This window comes from Pseudorasbora parva, chromosome 1 (assembly GCF_024679245.1).
Source record: "Pseudorasbora parva isolate DD20220531a chromosome 1, ASM2467924v1, whole genome shotgun sequence".
Lineage (NCBI taxonomy): Eukaryota > Metazoa > Chordata > Actinopteri > Cypriniformes > Gobionidae > Pseudorasbora > Pseudorasbora parva.
In genome coordinates this window covers 21627313-21647088 of record NC_090172.1, presented here as the reverse complement: position 1 = coordinate 21647088, position 19776 = coordinate 21627313, and the positions used below count along the sequence as shown (strand labels likewise).

At 38.8% G+C, this 19776-nt stretch overlaps 1 protein-coding gene across 2 annotated transcripts in view; it reads right to left on the bottom strand.

The window, feature by feature from the left end:
* Nucleotides 1-16460, bottom strand: part of slc8a4b (solute carrier family 8 member 4b) — a 93736-nt gene extending 77276 nt beyond the window's left edge. For both annotated transcript variants that reach the window (XM_067434516.1, XM_067434598.1), the window contains exons 1-2: nucleotides 15979-16460; nucleotides 14270-14470 (exon numbers count right to left, since the gene is read on the bottom strand). The gene's annotated coding sequence lies outside the window, so the exon portion shown is untranslated. The remainder of the gene's footprint in view (nucleotides 1-14269; nucleotides 14471-15978) is intronic.
* Nucleotides 16461-19776: the final 3316 nt, after the last annotated feature.

Sequence of the window (19776 nt, the reverse complement as noted above, 5' to 3'; positions counted from 1 at the left end):
AATACATGTACTGATATTGCTGATAAAAAGAACTCACTGATGAAAAGAAACGAGCCCTGCTGTGAAGAAAACAATGAATCTCTCAAGAGATTTCCAGGTCAGTGTTATACACACGCAGTACATAAAAAATAAAATAAAAAAATGATTGCTTGCAATGGTGACATTCTCTGTGAAAATATTAAGCTCACTCGAACAAGCTATCAGTGCATTAGTGCACTTATGATTTATCTGTCTCTCTTAGTGTCTGCCTTTAATAAGGTCTATCACAATGTGCGACAGAATGATGGACAGAAAAATTGAGAGGGATAGAAAATTAAGAGAGAGAGGGGCTGAGGGCAGAATACAGTGGCTTCCTCACTGAAAATAGTAATTGCACATGCTGATTGTACTGCTGGTGGTGATGATGTAAAAGTAGCATGCAGCTCTAACTGCCACTTTTGATAATGCTAATTCTTGCATTTGGGGCTGAAAATCTCCCATCTGTCAGACACACATGGACATGGCTAGTGTTAGTTTACTAACCCTGATAGCACACATATGGTGTATGTCATATTTGTTAGGGAGTCCTCCACATGTTTATCTCTGTACTTATTTGTCTGATATTAAAATGATGTGTGTAATGTTATTAATGTACTTTATTTGATATTAGCTTAATATGCAGAGACAACTTGTGTAGTCAGTTGTACTATGATTCATCCACAATGTAAACATTGACTCAGACCTCAGCAACATTGGCTAAACCAATAGCATCAGTTTGGTGGTGGAGCAGAATCAGAATAAGAATGAAATGTATTGCCAAGTATGCTGACATTCAGAAGAAATTGTCTTGGTGACATCACCTGTTTGTTGCTGTTTGTTTGTCCACACAATAGCAAAATCTAAAATTGTTCGGTACCTATACTGTTCCAGTTTTTTTTTTTTATTATCGATTGGCATAGTAAACTTGCTCAGTAGATCACCTGGTACACAGCATTGCACTGGAGATGCGGACCGCTCCGTATGAGTCCCATAAACACAAGTCCTCAAAGACTGTATCAAACAGCTGACGCAATACGACACCAGGCGCATGTGCTTTTTGCAATGTTTCAGCCCATTGCAGTTATCATGTTTGCATCCAGTTGTTTGAATAGCAAATGCACTCACGCCCCTCTGATCGCCCATGGGCGTGCTGGTCTGAAAACGATGTGTGTTCAGGTGCATTGTTGGTGCGTTGCTATTTTGAGGCAACTGAAAACAACTGTGCCATTGATGCAGCATTGACTGCGCAGTATTTTTCTGTTATTTAAAGGGAGCGTTAGTAATATAGACAGGTGCACAACGGGTGTACACTCTTTAAGAGTTAGTATTGGCTGCAAATAAAGTACTAATTGTTGGTGATTTTAATATCCATGTAGACAATGAAAAAGACGCATTGGGATTGGCATTTAGAGACATTCTAAACTCTATTGGGGTTAGACAACACGTATCAGGACCCACTCATTGCCGTAATCATACTTTAGATCTAATAATGTCACATGGAATAAATGTTGATACCGTTGAAATTCTGCAGCAGAGCGAGGATATCTCAGATCATTACCTAGTATCATGTATACTTGATTTAGCTAAGGCAGCAAAGCCATCCCCTCGCTTCAAATACGGCAGGACTATAACCGCTGCGACTAAAGATTGCTTTGTGCATAATCTTCCTTATCAGTTCCATCTCCTCAGCATTACAGATAGCCAAGAGGAACTTGATGTTGCAACAGAAATAATTGACTCTCTCTTTACTAGCACTTTAGACATAGTGGCTCCCCGGAACTTAAAGAAGATTAAAGAAAATGATCCAATGCCGTGGTACAACAAGCACACTCGGGCCCTTAAAAAAGCAGCCAGAAAAATGGAGCGCAGCTGGAAGAAAACAAAACTGGAGGTTTCTTGCAATTTGTGGAAAGAGAGCATGATTGCATACAGAAAGGCCATAAAAACTGCTAGATCTGCTTACTTCTCAACTCGTTTAGAAGAAAACAAACACAGCCTTAGGTATTTATTCGATACAGTGGCTAAATTAACAAAAAATAAAGCTTCAACTTCTGACGTTTGTAAACAGCACAGCAGTAATGACTTTATGAACTTCTTTACTAGTAAGATTGATAATAGTAGAATAAAATTATAACCATGCAGCCGTCTACTAAATTATCACTTCAGACAGAGCATTGTAGTGTCACTGAGGAAAAATTACAGTCATTCACTGCTATAGGAGGAGAAGAATTGGCTAAACTTGTTAAAGGGTTACTTCAGCGATTAGCATATGGCTTTGTATCAGTAGAAACCCTGAAGTATAATCAAATGATTGTGCTTTCCCCCCTTATATCCCCCTGAGACAAGAGATTTATGCATTTTATTTCTGGAAAAATTCCTCCTATGATGCAAATTGACGATATTTGCATCATAGGAGGAATGTTTGGAATAAGGCTAAAGACTACAGCCAGCAGAGGGAGCCATTTCCGCATGTTTTGAACTCGCGCACGGGGGATGGGTTACACTCATGGGTTACACTCAGCTCGGAGAGCTCAGCTCAGCTGCAGGCACTCATTTAAACGAAGCTATGGTGAGCAATGTAAGTGTTTTAACTTCTCAAATTAATTTCTATGAAAGTTAAGCTTGCAAAGGCATGAACTGAAAAGCGCCAGACTGAACTCGCGTTGTGAATGTATGCCGCGAGTGTAGTCGCGATTACCTCAGCTCTCATCACGAGCTAATTTCTCTCACTCCTGCAGTTAGTGCTCAGTGCTGTGATACTCGCGCGTTGACTCACTCATTATATTTAACAGACACGTTCAGGTTTTAATTGTAGTGTCTTCAACTCAGTCACAGTAATCCAGTAACCTAGGTGGCTTTGGGAATGGCCTCACAGGGCAGCGAAGCATTCTGTGAATTGTAGTCTTTCATCCCCATGAGACAAAAATACATTTTCTGTCTTTTCTCAGTCTAGAAAGCACCAAATTCAAAAATAATTTCACATTTCTACTACATTGATGACCCAGTTTAAATACAGATTCATCTTCCCAGCGCTGAAGTACCCCTTTAAATCATCCAAAACAACATGTATGCTTGACCCTATACCGACTAGGCTATTAAAAGAGATACTTCCAGAGGTCATAGATCCTCTGCTTAATATTATTAATTCATTTTTGACATTAGGACATGTACTGAAAAACTTTTAAGTTGGCTATAATTAAACCACTTATTAAAAAAATGCAACTTGATCCTAAAGAATTAGTCAATTACAGGCCAATCTCGAATCTACCGTTTCTATCAAAAAGGCTGTGTCTTCACAATTATGTTCCTTTTTAGAAAGAAATGGTATATGTGAGGATTTCCATCATAGTATCATAGTACTGACACTGCTTTCATCAGAGTTACAAATGATTTACTCTTATCATCTGATCGTGGCTGTATCTCTTAATTAGTGTTACTCGATCTTAGCGCTGCATTTGATACTATCGATCACAATAAGTTGCATTAGTGGAATTGCATTTGTATGGTTTAAATCGTACTTATCTGACCGTTATCAATTTGTAGCAGTAAATAAAGAGATCTCAAGTTCAAGTTCAGTATGGAGTGCCGCAAGGCTCATATGCTTTTCACCCTGTATATGCTGCCACTGGGAGATATCTTTAGGAAGCATGGCGTTAGTTTTCATTGTTATGCTGACAATATTAAGCTCTATATTTCCTCACGCCCTGACAAAACATATCACTTCACTAGTTTTACGTAATGCAGAGTTGATATAAAAAATTGGATGAATAGTAATTTCCTGCAACTTAATTAAGATAAAACTGATTTTATTTTATTTTATTATTGGACAGAAAAGCTCGACAAGTAGTAACCTAGAATACTGTCTAACACTTGATGACTGCTCTGTCAAGCCCTCATCGTCAGTCAGGAACCTGGGTGTGCTCTTTGATACCAATCTTTAATTTGAAAGCCATGTTTCTAGCATCTGTAAAACTGCATTCTATCATCTTTAAAATATATCTAAATTACGGCACATGCTTTCGATGCAAAATGCTGAACAGTTAGTACATGCGTTCATAAGCTCAAGGCTAGATTATTGTAATGCTCTAATGGGTGGTTTCCCTGCTCGCTTAATAAACAAACTCCAGCTGGTCCAAAACGCAGCAGCTTGAGTTCTTACTAGAACCAGGAAGTATGATCATACTAGTCCAGTTCTGTCAACACTGCACTAGTTCCCTATTAAACATCGCATACATTTTAAAATCCTGCTTATTACTTACAAAACACTAAATAGTTTAGCTCCCCTGTACTTAAGTGAGCTCTTAACACATTATATTCCATCACGTCTATTGTGGTCTCAAAACTCTGTCCAGTTGATAATACCTAGAATATCTAAATCAACTGCAGGCGGTCGATCCTTTTCCTATTTAGAACCTAAACTCTGGAATAGTCTTCCTAGCATTGTTTGGGAAGCAGACACACTCTGTCAGTTTAAATCTAGACTAAAAACACATCTCTTTACTATGCCATGCACATAGAACTTTTTTTTTTTAATTATTATTCAGATCAATTGACTGACTGTTAGGCGGCATTAACTAGGTCAGCCGGAACCGGGAACACTTCCCATAACACCTGATGTACTTGTTACATCATAAAAAGAGTGGCATCTAGGCTAATGTTAGTCTCTCTGTTTATCCCGAGGTTTACTGCAGTCGGCCGGATCCAGGCTGTATCCGGATCGGATGGCCGACCTGCGTCTGGACATGACCAACACATCCTGGAGTGTCTGCTGAGACCGTGTCGTTTGGTGTCTCCTCTGAATTTTCCTCACCGGCACGTCATCCTCAATAAACCCGTCTCCGGCGCAATAACTCCGATCTTTCATGTATTAATACTCTAGTGTAATCGACGCGCCACCCTAAATAAACCCGTCTCTTGCATGATACCCAGAGATTTTGAATATTCCGATCTAATATGATTTCTGACCTGTAAGGTTGCCAGAATAATAATCATACACTGTTTGATAATAGGCCAGAGGAGAACTGGCACCCAGACTGAGTCTGGTTTCTCCCAAGGTTTATTTTTCTCCATCATGTCCTGATGGAGTTTTGGTTCTCTGCCACTGTCGCCTTTGGCTTGGCTTGCTCAGTTGGGGACACTAAAATTGTGATCCAAATTATTCTAAATTAAACTAAATATACAAATGAAATTAATTTATTAGATATTATTTAATTTTATAAACTATAATACTGATTTGCCAACATTGTCGCTCTATCCATCCATCCATCCATCCATCCATCCATCCATCCATCATCTACCGCTTATCCAGGGCCGGGTCGCAGGGACAACAGTCTAAGCAGAGACGCCCAGACTTCCTTCTCCCTAGCCACTTCCTCCAGCTCCTCCGGGGGAACCCCGAGGCGTTCCCAGGCCAGCCGGGAGACACAATCCCTCCAACGTGTCCTGGGTCTTCCCCGGGGCCTCCTCCCGTGGGACGTGCCCAGAACACCTCCCTGGGAAGGCGTCCAGGAGGCATCTGAAATAGATGCCCGAGCCACCTCAGCTCGCTCCTCTCGATGTGTAGGAGCAACAGCTCTACTCTGACCTCCTTCCGAGTGACCGAGCTTCTCACCCTATCTCTATCCTATTCCTATCTATATCCTGGATCCTGGATCTTGTCCTTTCGGTCATGACCCACAGCTCATGACCATAGGTGAGAGTAGGAACGTAGATTGACCGGTAAATCGAGAGCTTAGCCTTACGGCTCTGCTCCTTCTTCACCACGACAGATCGGTACATCGCCTGCATTACTGCAGATGCTGGACCGATCCATTTGAGCAAGCCACCCTTTTCCGACTAAGAACCATGGCCTCGGACTTGGAGGTGCTAATTGTCGCTCTATGATAAATTAAAATAAGCTGATAACATCACTATTTTCTCCAGAAAGACTTTACAGCCAAATCAAATTGTGTTGCAATATTGTCCTGTTTAACTCTGTGAAGCTGCTTTGAAACAATCATCATTGTAAAAGCGCTATATAAATAAAGTTGATTGATTGATTGATTGATTGATTGATTGATTGATTGATTGATTGATTGATTGATTGATTGATTGATTGATTGATTGATTGATTGATTGATTGATTGATTGATTGATTGACTGATTGATTGATTGTTACACACAAATGCAGCAGCACAAAAACATTTGTAAAGATTAAAAAAATAAAAAGATTCCTCTCTAGAGATGCATTCAGTCTTTCCGCTCACAAATTCTGCCATGTAAATAGTGAATCCGCCATGGTGCAAGCGCAACTTGGGAGATGAGACTCGGACTGATTTATTGCACGTTATGCCTAAAACACACCCATGACTTGTTAGGAGACTAGGTGCAACCTTTTTAGGCATGCACTGGGCATACCGACCATTTTTTCCGTCGTTAAACTGGCAAAAATAGATTCCGATTTCTATTGCACCTGCACCACTCACCACAGATCGTTAAAATAGTGCCATAGAGCTTTACTATCCTGTAAAACAAGGATAAAATGGCATTGTTTCTTAAGCAAAGCTTACATATGCTTTTGCTTACAATATTGGTTAGGTTTAGGGTAGGGTTTGGTAATATTTAATTTCAGAACTGCCACAAAATGTGCAAAATCATTAAAATACTGTCACAGTCATATTCAATGGTTTCAAAGAAAATTCAATGTGCTTTTAGAATTACTCATGAGACATTTCACTTTGAATATTTGATAGGAAACATAAATAAATAAATAAATATATATAATTTAGCAAAAATTGTGCAGCAGCACGTTTTTGTCCTTAAACTTGGCTGTCTTTAAAATATAAGGATGTTGACTTGCATTAAATAAACATTCTCTGTAAAAACGATGTATTGATCCCCACATCAAAACTTGATTTAGATTTAGGATGTCTGCTTTGAAAAATTTAGCACAACAACAAAAGTTTGAGTAAAAAAAAATTATCTGTGTGCTTTAATTTGCGTAGTGTCAATAGTTCAAATGCAGAACTTTCTACTCCCATCGCAGTCTTTATGGAAATGTGCTCTCATGTTAATTTGTCCTGTTTAATGTATCTGGCCCCTGATGTTTATTCTGAAAAAGTATACTTAGAGGGTACAGTGTACCATTAGCCTAAATGGGCCATAATTTCATACTCCTCAACATATTTTTTAGATTACTTCCAAATAAGTAAACAAAAAAATCTACAAATAACATCTGAAAATACTCATGAGCTCATCCAGCAGAGAAAGAGATGTCAGCCTCAACTTCAAATCTGTGTCACTTTAGATCAACTTTTAAAACTTCTCCACAGAAGCGAGTCATTTCTTTTCCTTAAAACCCCTCAGAGCTCTCAGAAGGCTTTCAAATTCTTTGAGTAAAAGCTCTGGAACTGCCTTCACTGTTGGATGGTTCCCGCAGCACTGGGGAAGAGCAGAACTGTGCCATGCTGAGCGTCGTCAGCCAAATAGACAGCGTGACATTAGCAGACAGTAGGAGGCTATACTTCACTCACACACATACACACACAGTTTGCAAAGTGGTATCTAACCATGAGCAATTTGCATTCCTGCAGCCCCAAATGGTTGTCAGCATGCTGAGTTCCATGCTAAGAGTCGCAGCTTGCTAGTGTCAAACATAAATGTCCTCTAATGGACAGTGGCTACAAGTGCTGAACCCATAACATCACCTGACTTCACAATTTGGTCTTCCACACCTCCCCTATATATTTCGGCTTCCTCCTGTTTGATATTTCTAACACTTAATATTTGCATCTCCCTCAGATTTTTACAACAACAACAACAAAAATTTCTGTTTAACATATGGGCTCACAGTGGCAAAGGTCTGTGAACATCATGTTTCATTACAATATATACAAGGATGCAAGAAAACATCTGGAGTTGTGGACGACAACATCTGGCAGAGTAAAAATGCTGTAAACTGTAAACATTCAATAATAATAATAATCATAATAAAACATAATTCTCAACATTATTTATGCATTTGTAATTGACTAATTCAGGTGCATCTTCTGTAGGCAGTGCAAAGATAGATTTTGTTGTTAATGATTTCATTTGATTGATAACAGCTCTATTTGGGGTCTTATTCTAATTATATGTATTGATTAAAAATAAGTAATTTATCAGGCAAAAATTTTGAGCTTTATGAATTTGGTATTTTTTCTTGACTCTGTCTCACTCTGCCTTAGTCTTGGTCTTGTCTTGGTCTCAACCCCTCAGAGTCTTTATTCTGATCTTTTTGGTCCCAACACGCATTCTAGGTCTCAACTAGGTCTTGGAGGTAGTCTTGACTACAACACTAGTACGTAACAATGGATTCACTAGCCAGTTTGGTGGGTTATGAAAATTAGCACCACGTAACACTACTGTGCAATGGCAAAAAGAAGAGACCACTTTTTCATATCAGAGACTTCTGCATGTCACCATACAGATGCCGAGATGCACTTTAGCATCTTTATTCTGATGCTGCTAGTTAACCATTTGTAAAGAAACATTTGTCTCTCTTGCCTCCCCAGAGCTCACTGAGTTTTAACAGACCCCCTAAAGCAAGTGCTGGGTTTGGTTGGGGGGCGGGGGGGGGGGTAGTTTGGAATGAATAGGGTAAAGTCACATGTGAGGAGGCAATGCATCTATTGCGCTATGGATATGTTTTGCGATAAATCCTGCCTCTTGATTTTGTACATGTCCTACTTCTGTGAATCAGTCTGAATAATGGGAAGAAACCTCACCCACTTGGATTTCACAGATAAAATACATTGTTTAAATTATAACTGCATTTAGTTTCATGTTTTGGAATAAATGTAAAAAAAAAAAAAAAAGTAATTTATGTGAAATTAGGTGTACATTTGATCTATTTAAAAAATTGTGAGGACTTTGCCTCATCTCATACTACCACTGCAATCCATATACTGACGTTAGGGGTGTATTAATTGTATCGTCATTAAATTATAATTACATGGGGCTTAATTATATCATTACATGAGATTTTTGCGCAAAAAAATGACTGACTGTCATAAAATATAAAGCTATTGTTCAATAATTAATTTTGTCCAATTTTTATATTAAATATATTGAAATCTATGTGATTTCTGAATATCAGGTTTATTTCTGATATTTCTGTTTTGGATAGAAGAAGTTCTGAATGATTTAGTAGCCAAATTGGCTGGTGAGTGAAAAGTTTCATTTCAAACCGAATGTAAGACATTCATACATTATTAAGTGTCCAAATTCTCATTTGGGGCCACTGCACATACCTCTACAGTCTCAGTGGTCTGTGTTGCTGTTTAAGGGTTGTCCGAGAGATGTAGGTCCCCAATTCAAAAGATTTTTCTCTCAAGAGTTTCTGAGAGTGGTATCTAACATTAAGAGCCTCTGGGAGAAATCTGACCTAAAAAAAGCCTTCCTTTCGTTTATTTTTCTTTCACATCCTCATACATAGATTTCTTTCTCACACCTCTAATTCTCACTCTGCTTCTTTCATGTTCTCGCCATCTTCAGGCAGATGTTGCGCATCACTTTTTTTTTATCAGCTGATATGTGAGAGTCAGAGACTGACTCCACTTATCAAATAATCAGAGATCATCTCTCACTTTTGCATTTACCCCTCCTTCAATCACCTCATCTATCCTACCTTTTCAGGAATGGTTTAAGGTACACAACAACGAGTTTGAGGTGTTGACTTGGACTCCAAATTCCCCAGATCTCAATCCAATCGAGCATCTGTAGGATGTAATGAACAAAAAAAAGTCTGATGCATAAAGGCCCCACCTCGCAACTTACAGAACTTAAAGGATCTGCCGCTAACACCAGGAGTCTATGCCTATGCCTATGTCTATGTCAGGGCTCTTTTGGCAACAAAGGGGGGACCAACACAATATTAGGAAGGTGGTCATAATAGTATGCCTGATCGGTGTGTGTGTGTGTGGGGGGGGGGGTCAATAGCTACAGACCTCCTCGTGTGGCCTTCTAATTAGCTTACAAACACTGAGATTAGCTCGAGAACAGTGTGGCAGAGCGTTTCATTGGATGGGTTTCCATGGCCGAGCAGTTAAATCCAAGCCTTTTTTATTTCCAATGATGTCCTCAAGTGTTCTCTGGAGTGACGTTCTCTAGTGAGGAATCAAGCTTCTCTGTCTGGCAATCTGATGGACGAGTCTGGGTTTGGCAGTTGCTAGGAGAATGGTACTTGCCTGACTGCATTTTGTCAAGTGTAAAGTTTGGTGGAGGATGGATTATGATATGGGGGTTGTTTTTCAGGGGTTGGGCGTGGCCCCTTTGTTCCACTGAAAAGATCTCTTAATGCTTCAGCATTCCAAGACATTTTGGACAATTCCATGCTCCCAACTTTGTGGAAACATTTTGGGGATGGCCCCTCTCTGTTTTAACATGATTACGTACTAGGTCACAAAGCAAGGTCCATAAAGACATGGATGAGCGAATTTTGGTGTGGACGAACTTGACTGCATGCACCTCAACCCGACAGAATACCTTTAGGATGAATTAAAACAGAGACTGTGAGCCAGGCCCTCTCATCCAACATCAGTGTCAGACCTCACAAATGCACTTCTAGAAGAATGGTCAAAAATTCCCATTAACACATTACTAAACCTTTTAGAAAGTCTTCCCAGAAGAGTTCCCAGTCAACTTCCAAAGGGTGGGCTAACCTCGAATGGAATGTCATTAAAGATCATGTGCATTTAAAGGTCAACGTCCCAAAACTTTTGGCAATTTAGTGTATCTTGTTTCACTCTATAAAAACAAGTGGATACAACATGTCTCTCTGAGTGCCAAAAATTAACTGAAATGGTCAAGTTGGCACATTAACATGCTCTCAAAGGGGTATTCATAAGAATCTATATTCGAAGCAGTTTCGAGGATATTTGAAAGAAGGGATTTTGTTAATTTTAACAGTTTATGAAATTGAATGTTCATTCCACAGTATTGACATTCCAATATCTCATGGGATTGAACCATATAGGGTCTTAAAAATTAAGATTCCAAAAGAAAAATTTCATAGGAACAAGAATGTAAAATTATATTAAAGATAATCTTTAATACTTTCTGAGTTACATATATATTTTTGGCACTATATTTTTGGTATTTTGTATGCAATTATTTTGACAAAGGGAAACTGGATACATTTCTACTTTCATTATTTGTTCTTCAGACATTCCTCTTTAAACACAATAAGTATCAGCTGTGAAAGTACCTACATTTGTTTTTCGACCATTGAAAATGGGAAAAATTCAACCATTTGAATGCATTAGGATTCCCATATATCTATTAAACCATACTACTGTATATGCCATGTAAGATTCCAAATAAAAAGTGTATTAAGATTTAGAACCTAGAAGGGTATTAAGATATCTTTAATACATCTTGAGTTACAGACATGCAAACTTGTGGCAAAAAACACAATTGTTTTTTTCTTTCTTTCAATTTTTCAACAAAGATGGATAAAGTCAAAAGATTTTACTAATACACTGTAAAAAAAAAAAAAAAAAAGTATGTCTGCAATTGAAAATTGTCTAGTGAATGATAACATCTAAATTTTTCACTTGGACAAATTGAAATTTTATGAATTGATACATTTTTCAGTTGGCCAAATTGAAATTCTGTGAATTGATGCAATTTAATTAACTGAAATCAATTCGGCCAACGGAAAAATGTATCAATTCATAAAATTTCAATTTGTCCAAGTGAAAAATTTAGATGTAATCAGTCACTAGAAAATTTACAGAGTAGACTTGCCAATCTCTGTGTAAAAAAAAAATCATGATGTATTTTAAAGTAATTTTTTCCCCCTGTAATTTGCCGCCATATCTCATGTGAAAATGATCATTTTGCCTTTCAGCCACTGATTCTGTATGATTGACATTCCAGAATAGGACCATTTTATGGAGTCAGGTGATGTCTTTTATCAAGATCGATGATCATTAATATTTTGAACAACGTCAAATCATAACCAACAGGGGGAGTAAAAGATGTTTGTCCAGCCAAGGCAATGAATTCAGCATTAGGAATTAATCGTACCACTCTTTTATATATTGTGACATTCAGAAGGGTTTTTGAGTAATAACCTAACATTTTCAAATGCAAACTTTGGTTTTTACTCCACAACTATTTAAATCATGACACTGACACATCTGTAGAAAATACTCATTTAACATTTCAGGGGTTGAATAGAAAAAAAACAATTGAATTATCAATAGTAATTAAATGATGGATTTGGTGCAGAATTAGGTTTAATCTACACCTCAAACAAACCAATACTCTGGAAGGGTCTTTGTGCCATTAAACCAGTGCATTATACATGCATATTTCAGTTCTGTTTTGCTTCAATAGATTGATTTGAACTAAACCGGATACCCCATTTCAAGATTTTTAAGATATAGTGCCACCTGACAAAAAAAAAGTATGAGAATGCTGAACATTTTATAATTTTATAAAAACCGAGTGCTTCCTGTTTCTATTATAAATATCATTCAACAACACTACATGTTTGTCAGCACCACACATAAACTGCTGGTGCCTCTCTTGTCGCACGAATAGGTACATGACTAATGACATTGCTGGTTTTGACAAGTGATTCCATAACGTTAGCCTAGCCAATCTCAATTTCCTCAACCCATCTATTTTAATTACCTCTTTCCCTCGCTCACTCCAACTACCAATCCCGCAGGTCAAATAAGACATATTTCCTGGCACACTAACGCTCTATATTAATAAAAAATGTGACCTGGACCAGAAAAGGCTTGCCTAGTGTCTAATAAATAGCAGAGTGGCTTGAGAAACTTTTAGCCTTCATTCATTTGGAAAACATATTTTAACCCACTACACGTAAGCCAAGCTCACTGGAAAGATGGGCATGTGATTCCATTTACTTTTTACACATTTCACAACACTATAGTGAATTGTCAAGTGAGTGATGCAATATGTTCAGTTTCATAACCGATGAACCTGAATCTGTCAATGTTTTATCACATTGATTGTTGTATGTATCGCAGCAGTTGGAAATAAAGTCTTTATTAATCATTAACCACAAATTGTGTGAACAAGAATAAAATTGTTTTACTGCCACTAGTAGTCATTTCAGATGGAAACCATGCTGCGAATTGTAAGTATATGTTTTGGGAGTATAGCAAAAATGTAAGAGGACTGAATTACACTAACTTCCAAACAACCGATTGAAGAAAATATTTATAAGAAAATAAAAATTAGTACGAACAGATGTTTTACCAGCGCTTGGATATTTTTCTGAGAGTTTTTAAAAGCATTAAACAGGCATATGTTTCCCTAGTATGTTGTCTTTAATGTCACAGCTCTCACATCATGGCTCTCCTTGGGCTGATGTTCCTTCAAACCAAACAAGGGGCAGAAAGGCATCTGGCAGTATAATTGCTCATTAAAACAATATTTTTCTCCCTGCCTATCTGGGTGTGTTGGTCAAATTATTTTTGTTTTGTGTCTGTTGGCAGTGTACTACTAGCAAGGACACGCAAAGGACAAAATATCTAGCATAACTGGAAAATGACTGTGACTAGGCTAACAAGGTGCTATATGAGCACGCATTTTAGGAATGACAATACAAAGCAATTAGCCTCTCATAACAATATGAGAAAAGAAACCCAACTGGGCAATAACAAAAAAAAAGCCATTTTTAAATGTATAACCATCACATCACACGCCCATGTCTTCCCATTCCTCTATAATCTGTAATTTAAGAGGGATTTGCTCACGAAACACACGAAACACACGCAGGTTGCGCGCGCCTAGACAATATCCTCACCAGTGTCATTGCATAACCCAGGTTCAAACGCTACTTCAGCTGTGCGTTGGATTACAGGAAAATAATCTGAGCGAGAGATGAGGGGAATGGGTGACTGAGATAGAGTCTGAATGAAAGGATAAGAAGAAGAAAAGAATGAGTGCGCAAATAGAGATGAAAGAGGATTTGGATCCTCAAAGTACCTTTGAGCATGATTCTGTGCTCTTGATTAACAATCGTTCAGCCTCGTTCAGTGGTTCAACTACATTATAAAGTGATTGGATTATAAACTAAAGCATGCGAACTCTATGACTAAAAGATTTCCAAGATATCTAATGCGCTTTTATGGATAACGGTCGCCCAGATGGAAATATTCACATTAAGGGATAACATGCTAAACGTTTTGGAGACGTACACAAACAGTAGGCTATTCTCTTGCATTGTCCCTTAGTGAAGTGAAGCGCTTACCGGCTGGTCTGCGCTGGAAACAGGTGGCCACTCGCAGGGATCAGTGCGGTTTATCCGCCGGTGTTGTTGTTTGTCGATGATGTTAGTCGCTCATGTCAGGGATCTATTTCCCCAGCGCGTCCGAGGCGGAAGTTTTCAGCCAGACAACTAGCTTTTCAGTATGAGGAGACCCAGTGATGTGCGGTTATCCCGCTGACCCAACTGTAACGCAAATAAACAACTTAATCACCTTAATAGTCACGATACAATGGAGGCGGTCATTTCTCTGATCGCTGTGCTACGCGGCGCGTCTCAAACAAGTTGTGGCCTAACTTTAATTGCATTATTTTAAGAATTGTGAATTAGGCTACCTACCTAATTATTATTGTAGGCTATAACTTAAATGGACGATGTAAAACTAATTAGTATAATCAAGGTTAGCATATAGGCAGAGCGGGGTTCTAATGGGGGGAGGGGGGGTTGCATGTGGGGACTACATTATGCTCTAACTTTGAACCCCCCAAAAAAGAGGCTGCTCACATCCAAACCCTTATATATCCCTCCACCCATTAGACGGCCAGAGAGGGCAAGCTGGAGATCCTTTTTATTCTGCAGTGACCACCACTTGCCAAAAGAAACTGAAAGAATTCAGATTCAACAATGTTTTCGCATCTCATTAACTAACTACAAAAGTTAGAGTAGGCTATAAATTAATAAAATTGTGTTAAATGCATATGCTCGTGAACAAAAATTGCAGAGAATAGCAACAGCTGCTTCTGTCATTTTACCAGACTGTGTGTCAATAAAACAGTAGACCCACTTTTAACAGTTTATTGAAGACGTGATCTTGTGTTTTGTCTCCAGTAGTTTTCTAAAAACTATAGGCCTATGGAATATTCCCTGCTGAAACCCCCTAGGCTGGTTGTCTTGGTTTAAACTGGAATGTAAGCTGTTTGCCCATGCAGGCTGGTAAGCAGGTCATCCAGCCTGGCTGGTGTTCAGCTGGTTTTAGCTGGTCTGCCTGCCAAAGCTGAATTTCTACCAGCCTGTCCAAACCCCCTATAAAACCAGCATGAGAGACCAGCTAAAACCAGCCAAGGATTGTAAAATCAGCAGGGTTAGAAGTCAAGGTTGGCATCACTTTTTTTTTTTTGCAAGAAATGTCTCAAGCATTAGGTCTACAAGATTGTATTCTATGTTTAGTGTTGTTATGTTTACTCTAATGCAGAAAAACAAGCAAGCACGCCAATGTATCCTGCATAACTTGAAACTATAATTTTAGAAAGATATTTTAGTTTCTTTAGTAAGTTTGATGGTTTGTCTTCTTAAATATGGCAACAACTTTTCACATTTGGCAGACGTTTTTATTCAAAGCAAATTATTGTTGGTTTCTGGAATCAACCCTATGCAGCGATGTGCATAAAAGTAGGCTAATTTAAATTAGGATAATCATGTCATTCCTTAACTTAATTTTAACTACACTGTAGGCTACCGTAAAAAAAAATCTTTTAAACAAAATTAATCAATGTTTTACTTGTTCTATAGCCTAGCCTAATGGTTTACAGTAAAATAAAATAGTATAGCCTAATTATTTTCTACGTCTGATTTGGTAAATGGTAAACAACCCCAAAAATTCAACATGTCAAATCACAGCGCCTTTTAAATCCTTTTAAAATGACCGTTGTTCAAAACTGACACATGGCAGACTTCAGCATAAGTTGACAACTTACCTTTCAAATTCAACGCGGCGCACAGTCAGTTGAATCGATCTTCTTTAACTCATACGGGTTTATCTTGCTCTTGTATTGCTTATACTGCTCTTGTATTGACACGTATCTCTAAATAAAATAGTCTTCATCCACCTTTCTTTGCTCTTGAGTAGGCTATGGTCTGTTTTCAAAGCCCCGCCAGTTCCCGTTTGAAATTGTGTTTGATCTTGTTAGATGTATTCGGGAATTGAAACGGTTCTAGCTTCCTCTTAAGACTCAAAACCTCTGGGATGTGTCCTGCAAAGATCAAACCGGTCTAGTGTCCACGCGCGTCTCCTCCATTGATCACCATCAGTGTAACGAATTCCTTTCGTGAGAGGTTGCTCTTGTCATATCTTCATTGAGAATAACGAGACGAAACGCCGCTGACTACACTATGAACGCGCTGCTCAAAGTTCAATGAAGAGAAAAAAGAAGGAGCAGGTGACAGTGTCTCCGCTCAGGATGTGAGAGTCAGAATGAGTGTACTCGCATCAGCATCAGCTGCGGTGCCGAGGGTGGAGAGAGATAGAGAGAGAGAGAGAGAGAGAGAGAGAGAGAGAGAGAGAGAGAGAGAGAGAGAGAGAGAGAGAGAGAGAGAGAGAGAGAGAGAGAGAGAGAGAGAGAGAGACTTAGGCTAGTAGTCCAACTTGGTCTACATCATTCTTAAAAACAAGTTAGGCGTGTGCATTTATACTGCGTAGTAGAACAACTAATTGAACAATTAAAGGTGTAGTATTTGATAATTGACAAGAACATTTGTTTTCTAAGTATTTGTGAGCAATATCATTAAATTGACGTGTGGTGCAGTCTCATTAGATGACTGCAGTCTTCTATAAACAAACTGTTTTGTTTTTTGTTTTTTTGTTTGCTGTGCCACCTCATGGTGATGCCATGTTGACATTGCATGACAAGTAATCTTGTGCTTCAATAATAATAACATTTTTATGTAACACTTTATCATAGCACAGTGGGCTTCATAAACCATACACATACCAGTATGCACAGATATACAGTGGAAAAATGTTTTGCTTTGAAAACTTTGAAACCATTTGAAACCATTTTCACTCAAAAATTGCTAGTAGCCTAAATTTCACAATTAATTACAAAAGAAATGGCAAAACAACTGATTTAAACGTGAATGTCACAAAGTCAAGGCAGATTTTTGTGTTGTATCATGTATCAAAACATGTCCCAACACTCTCAGAAAAAAGGTAGGCCTACAGTACTGTCACTGGGGTGGGACCCTAAGGTACAAAAATGAATAAGCATCTTTGTACCTTACTCACCACATGTGGCGCATATTATTACCTTAAAAGGTACATATTAGTACATATTTGGCTTTGTAACTTAGGGTACCACCCCAGTGACAGGAATGTACCTTTTTTCTGAGAGTGAATACATTTATTGACCACCTCTAAAAATAATGTGTCCAGTGTACATAAAGTCCAGAGCAATGGAATTGATCAGCATGTGTGCGATCCACCAGATAGTCCAAACTTAATGTGTTTGTCTCTACCAGGTGATGGCGGGAGGGGATTTTTCTTTTTAGAAGAAAAAGAAACTTTATGCATGCAGGCAGTAGCCTATAGTGTCAATGTAAAGTATAAAAAGGTAGGTAAAAATAAGCAACAGTTTACTTCACCTTTAATGGGAACATGTTCAAAATGTGGTTGTGTTGTTCTTGGGTGAACTCAGGGTGACACGGGACACATTTTCTAAGTCATCTCAATGCTAAAAAGTGTCCTAATCATTGTCTTAGTCAAAGCCAAACAATTGCCAGTGATTGGTAGCAGTTTTTGGCAGCATAACCCCATGCTTATAATTTCATTAATACACAGACTCATACTGGCATAAAACAAAACAGTGAATGTGTGCATGGTGAATGTGTTTTGGTGCATGTTTGGGCCAAAACCACCACAGACATTGAAGGACATTCAGATTAATGGTCAATCAATATTCATTTCTCGGTGGCTAATTTCTCTATATTAATTTCTCATCCTAAAGATGGTAAAATCCTTACTATAAGCATCCATGCAGGTGATTGCCTCAAATCAGTCAAATCATTATGCAAATATTCAATAAGGGAGATAATCTCTCTCTCTCTCTCTCTCTCTCTCTCTCTCTCTCTCTCTCTCTCTCTCTCTCTCTCTCTCTCTCTCTCACACACACACACACACACACACACACACACACACATACATTACAAATCTGAGAGGGACTTACTGACTTCAAGCCTACACACACGTCTGGTTCATGGGGACTCTCCTCTATGCATAGACATAATGGTTTTTAGAACGTACAAACTGTTCTGTCTACGTATCCCAAGGTGGCATGAGTCCCCTTGAGTCGTATGCATTCAGGTGAAGTCCCCGCCTGTATAGAAAAACATGACCACACACACACACACACACACACACACACACACACATACACACACACACACACACACACACACGCACGCACGCACGCACGCACGCACGCACGCACACACACAAAACATAACAGAGTGCCTAACCTGAACCCTAACCATAAGCCTATATCTTTACCTTATCCCTAACCCCATCCCCAGTATTGACCCTCAAGCAAGCCTTTAAATGGGTCTCCGAAAGTGAGGACCATCCAAAATGTCCTCACTTTCCTCACTTTTATCCACACTGATGGTCTAAAACTCAAATTAGTCATCACAAAGATACACACACACACACACACACACACACACACACACACACACACACACACACACACACACACACACACACACACACACACAAACACTCACACACGTCATGTTTCCATGTTTAATGGGGACTTTCCATATAGGCGTAATGGATTTCATACTGTATAAACTGTACATCCTATCCCCCTACACTGCCCCTGCCCCTAAACCTACCCATCACAGGAAACATTCTGCATTTTTACTTTCTCAAAAAAACTTCTTCTGTGTGATTTATAAGATGTTTTCCTCATGGGGACCTAAAAATGTCCCCACAAGGACAAGGATTTCGGATATTGCCATCTTTGTGGGGACATTTTGTCCCCATAACGTAAGGATTACCAGGCCACACACACACACACACACACACACACACACACACACACACACACACACACACACACACACACACACAATTTGTTATATAAAGATTAATGGCAAATCACAAAACAGTTATTAGGACAAACACCCCCACACCTCAGAGTGAGATGGTATTGATTAGTCTGTGATGGATTGGCTTTTTAATTGTCAAGCACGATGCAAGTGTTCAGATTAATACCCCTCATACTGCACAATGCACATGCACGACAAATTTGATCATGGATTTGCTTTTGCATGTATGGACATTTATATGGGAATTAGTTCAAAAATAAGGGAACAAGAAACACACATTAATAGCTCTCTTGCTGTAGCCGATTCAGTCCTGCAATGCCAGTTCTTGGATCCAAATCACTGCACTGCTCTTTAATGTCTAAAGATGTGTGAACCCAATGCACATCCATCTCTCAGAACAATGCGTCATGCTTAAATTACTGTTTGCAGTAGCACTAGAATGGAACCATTCGGAACTACCCAGCCTTATCTCACGAATCTATAGCTGAATGTCTGTGCTAGTTGGAGTCATCTAGTCCACATGAGGCACCCAGTGCTTGGTGGTCCATGTAATAGACTAGAGAGAAGAGAGGGGGAAAAGATTATCTGTGCCACAAGCCACCAGTAGCCCCAATTCATCACTGGTGTTTGTGATTACAGCCTGAGCTCTATCAGAGGACACATATGGAGTG